The sequence below is a fragment of the Phyllobates terribilis genome, unplaced genomic scaffold, assembly GCF_046119375.1.
Source record: "Phyllobates terribilis strain yellow unplaced genomic scaffold, ASM4611937v1 Scaffold_14__1_contigs__length_39327217, whole genome shotgun sequence".
Classification (NCBI taxonomy): Eukaryota; Metazoa; Chordata; class Amphibia; order Anura; family Dendrobatidae; genus Phyllobates; species Phyllobates terribilis.
In genome coordinates this window covers 15,924,819-15,930,818 of record NW_027362774.1, presented here as the reverse complement: position 1 = coordinate 15,930,818, position 6,000 = coordinate 15,924,819, and positions in this window count along the sequence as shown.

Sequence of the window (6,000 nt, the reverse complement as noted above, 5' to 3'; positions counted from 1 at the left end):
CAGCTAAACAGGAAAGGGTTCTTTACAGTCAGAGCAGTCAGACTGTGGAACGATGGCCGACACTATATCAGCATTTATACAGTAGAAGGGATGGTTCAGGATGTCGCGCATATTCGTCTCTTACCAGCAGGTGGCGCTATAATCATATATCCCGTCTCCTTTTTTGCATTGCCCAGTGCAGATGTTAACATGTCTAAGAGCTCCAGCAACGCTGACCCTCCTGTCCTCACCTGCATTATCATTCAGAGACCCCCAGAGGCAGCGATATGTGCACAGGATAGCCATACAGTGGGGTTCCCCAGTTCCCGGAGAATCCTGCACTTATATGGCCATTGCCGGAGAACGACGTCATCAGATCGGAGGAGGTTCATTGTTATAATGTACAGAGAGAGCTTCCCGACTAAATGGAGAGAGCGGTGTTAACCCTTTCACTGCAGCGCAGAACAGGATTCAGGATTGATAATTTAATGACGTAATATCGGCTGCGGCAAATTCTGCTAAATTATGAATAGACTTATTGGGTCACTTCACACAGCAGCAATCACCCTCATTAAAGGGGTCACTCTCATTCACTTCACACAGCAGCAATCACCCTCATCAAAGGGGTTGTCCAGGACTCTGATATTGATGGACTATTAAAGTGAATGATCGGAGCTGCAGTACCTTGGAACGGCCACTGGACAGTGAGTGGCGCTGTCGGGATCACAGGGGAAACAGCTGATCTGCGGGGGGTCGCCGTGTGTTGGGGACCCTCACTGACTCCAGATATTGATGACACAAGCAAAATAGGATGAAATGACTGCATCAATCTGCTTATATTACGTATTACTGATTTTATGGATAGGAGAATAAAAAAGTCAGAGGCGTTAGTGAAGAATTAGAATTAATTAATTAGAATTAATGCAATCATCTGCTTAAATGAATTGCTGCTCTTCCTCCTAATTTTTCTTTTTTTTAGGCATGGATGGTTGTAAAATAATTAGACGGAGGCATAGTCACCTTCCATCCAGCGCCCCCGCGGATCCAGCGCAGGCTGCTCCACAAGCGATGTCTGCTCTGTTCAGAAGTCACGGGACCACTGCAGCCAATCAGGTGACCAGAAGAACAAGTCGACAGAGAACTATCCGATGATGCACTCTGCTGCAGCCAATCAAAGTCTGCAGTGGTCCTGTGACCTCCAATCAGAGCAAACATCGCCTGCGCTGGATTCCGCGGGGGGCCACTGGAAAGTGACTATGCCTCCTTTTATTAAAACCATTCATACCTAAAAAAAATAAATCAATAAATATTTTAACTTTGGACGACCCCTTTAAATCAATGCAAAAAAATGTCAGACAGGACTTAGAAGTTCAGCCCCAAACTGACAAAATATGGTATCAGTCCGAAGCCATCACATAGCACCAGTCCCAATCTCATCCTATAGTAATAGGAGAAGGTGCTTAAAATATTAAGGGGAAGAAGTTTTCAAAAGTGAATTAGTCTTCAAATAGGTCAGAAACATGCAGATTAAGCAGAGACGCTGGGCAGAAACACAGGAGAAAGAGTCTGCGGCACAGATGGCTATTAAGTGGGTGGCAGTTACACATAGTAACAGTCCCAATCTCATCCTATAGTAATAGGAGAAAGTGCTTAAAATATTAAGGGGAAGAAGTTTTCAAAAGTGAATTAGTCTTCAAATAGGTCAGAAACATGCAGATTAAGCCGAGACGTTGGGCAGAAACACACGGGAAAGAGCCTGCGGCACAGATGGCTATTAAGTGGGTGGCAGTTACACATTGTGCACTACCCCAGAGCTTAGGGAGGGGCACACAGGAGCTAAATAGAAGCTTCATCCTGGACCATCGCCATTATAGACTGTCCCCAGGGGCGAAGAGGTGCTGATACCGGTGTATTAAGAATTCTGTAGAGACTGTGCTGGAGGAAACATTCCCAACCAGCTAATATACAGTGTTACAACGGAAAGCCCCCCATTGTGCTGAATGCCAACCGTCTACTTCTGTGGAAGCCACAGCCTCTTGTGAGGTTACTGAAACTGTCAAGTTCACTGCTTTTTGTAAGACTCAAACTACCAAGCGTGTTGCCTCTTTGTAATTAATTATTTCTGTCTTTCCTGTCTGGGAAAACCTCAATGTTAAAATTTGCTCTGCCTTGTCCCAAATACACAGCAGTGCCATACAGAGATTGCACCATTAACCTTATCTCAACCACCTACGGACAAATTTCATAGGTATCGTCTATATGTGTAAGACTATGTGCACACTGCATCTGTACGCCTAGCCTACAGTATACGTCGGGCACTTTTCCCGACATATTCAATAACATTGCAACCTGGCGACCATTCACCAGAAGGAGGCCAGATGTGTGTCCTTTTGTCCTCCATATGGAATACTGCACTTTCCTATACAGAGGGCTACTGAAAAGAAACGTAGCAGTATGTTTTGTTTACAGTGGGTCCAACTGGTGGATGGATGCCTCAGAATACGTCCAGAGTGTATCTAGGTGAAAATAGAGCCGAATTCATGTACTGAAGGAATTTCTGGCACTGCATTCATGTTCTGATGGTGGTTCTTGCTCTGCATTCATGTACTGATGGTGGTTCTGGCACTGCATTCATGTAGTGATGGTGGTTTTGGTATTACATTCATGTACTGACAGTGGTTCTGGCACTACATTAATGTACTAATGGTGGTTCTGGCACTGCATTCATGTACTAATTGTGGTACTGGTGCTGCATTCATGTACTGATGGTGGTTATGGCACTACACTGATGTACTGACCGTGGTTCTGGTACCGCATTCATGTACTAACAGTGGCTCTGGCGCTACATTCATGTACTGATGGTAGTTCTGGTGCTGCATTCATGTACTGATGATGGTTCTGATTCTGCATACACGTACTGATGGTGATTCTGGTTCTGCATTCATGTACTGATAGTGGTTCTGGTGCTGCATTCATGTACTGATGGTGGTTTTGATCTTTTACACATGTACCAATCCATAATGCGCTTTATGTCTATATGAAAACTCAAATCTCTAAGTTTTTAGTATTTTTATGAGGAGGATTTGGCGTGTTCACACTGATTTTTGGAGCTAAGACTGAGCAGAAACTCTCTAAATCTTCCTGAAATACTTAAAACTTGGTTCAGTGATGTATTAATGTACTAATGGAGGTTCTGGTGATGTACTTACTGTATGTACGCACCCCTTTCAATTATTTTGCAACCTTTGGTATTGGTTCAGTATGGCAATGTGGCCCTTGAATCAAAAAATATTGGGCACCCCTGATCTAAACCGAGGACTCCAGTGCTTCAATAAAGCAATGTCATCCCGGAGCTACAGTGTGTTTTTATCCAATAATAATTTGTGCCACAATATGGTAACCTCACACCCCACTGTCATCAGTGTCCAAAGGAACTGGATAAGATTAGGTTACCTCTAAGTCATAATATATTAGTAACAATTGCCTGTGGAAACAGGTTACATGAAACCAAATCCTGAGCTGTGACAAGGATGACTTCTTTAAGAGATAATGATGTGTGATGATCAGTTCACCTTGACTCTATCAGAGAGCGCATAACAATATAAAAAAGAATATAACTACTATAATACTGCTCCTATGTACCAGAATATAACTACTATAATACTGCCCCCTATGTACAAAAATATAACTACTATAATACTGTCCCCTATGTACAAGAATATAACTACTATAATACTGCTCCTATGTACCAGAATATAACTACTATAATACTGCCTCCTATGTACAAGAATATAACTACTATAATACTGCTCCTATGTACAAGAATATAACTACTATAATACTGCTCCCTATGTACCAGAATATTACTACTATAATACTGCCTCCTATGTACAAGAATATAACTACTATAATACTGCCCCCTATGTACAAGAATATAACTACTATAATACTGCCCCCTATGTACAAGAATATAACTACTATAATACTGCTCCTATGTACAACAATATTACTACTATAATACTGCTCCTATGTACAAGAATATAACTACTATAATACTGCTCCCTATGTACCAGAATATAACTACTATAATACTGCCTCCTATGTACAAGAATATAACTACTATAATACTGCCCCCTATGTACAAGAATATAACTACTATAATACTGCCCCCTATGTACAAGAATATAACTACTATAATACTGCTCCTATGTACAAGAATATAACTACTATAATAGTGCCCCCTATGTACAAGAGTATAATTACTATAATACTGCTCCTATATACAAAAATATAACTACTATAATACTGCCCCCTATGTACAAGAATATAACTACTATAATACTGCCCCCTATGTACAAGAATATAACTACTATAATACTGCTCCTATGTACAAAAATATAACTACTATAATACTGCCCCCTATGTACAAGAATATAACTACTATAATACTGCTCCTATGTACAAGAATATAACTACTATAATACTGCCCCTATGTACAAGAATATAACTACTATAATACTGCTCCTATGTACAAGAATATTACTACTATAATACTACTCCTATGTTCAAGAATATAACTACTATAATACTGCTCCTATGTACAAGAATATAACTACTATAATAGTGCCCCCTATGTACAAGAGTATAATTACTATAATACTGCTCCTATATGCAAGAATATAACTACTATAATACTGCCCCCTATGTACAAGAATATAACTACTATAATACTGCCCCCTATGTACAAGAATATAACTACTATAATACTGCTCCTATGTACAAGAATATAACTGCTATAATACTGCTCCTATGTACAAGAATATAACTACTATAATACTGCTCCTATGTACAAGAGTATAACTACTATAATACTGCCCCTATGTACAAAAATATAACTACTATAAGACTGCCCCCATGTACAAGAATATAACTGCTATAATACTGCTCCTATGTACAAAAATATAACTACTATAATACTGCCCCCTATGTACAAGAATATAAGTACTATAATACTGCAACCTATGTACAAGAATATAACTACTATAATACTGCCCCCTATGTACAAGAATATAACTACTATAATACTGCCCCCTATGTACAAGAATATAACAACTATAATACTGCTCCCTATGTACAAGAATATAACTACTATAATACTGCTCCTATGTACAATAATATAACTACTATAATACTGCCACTATGTACAAGAATATAACTACTATAATACTGCTCCTATGTACAAGAATATAACTACTATAATACTGCCCCTATGTACAAGAATATAACTACTATAATACTGCCCCTATTTAAAAGAATATAACTACTATAATACTGCTCCTATGTACAAGAATATAACTACTATAATACTGCCCCTATGTACAAGAATATAACTACTATAATACTGGTCCTATGTACAAGAATATAACTACTATAATACTGCCTCCTATGTACAAGAATATAACTACTATAATACTGCCCCTATGTACAAGAATATTACTACTATAATACTGCTCCTATGTACAAGAATATAACTACTATAATACAGCCCCTATGTACAAGAATATTACTACTATAATACTGCTCCTATGTACAAGAATATAACTACTATAATACTGCTCCTATGTACAAGAATATAACTACTATAATACTGCTCCTTTGTACAAGAATATAACTACTATAATACTGCTCCTATGTACAAGAATATAACTACTATAATACTGCTCCCTATGTACAAGAATATAACTACTATAATACTGCTCCTATGTACAATAATATAACTACTATAATACTGCCCCTATGTACAAGAATATAACTACTATAATACTGCTCCTATGTACAAGAATATAACTACTATAATACTGCCCCCTATTTAAAAGAATATAACTACTATAATACTGCTCCTATGTACAAGAATATAACTACTATAATACTGCCCCTATGTACAAGAATATAACTACTATAATACTGCTCCTATGTACAAGAATATAACTACTATAATACTGCCCCTATATACAAGAATAT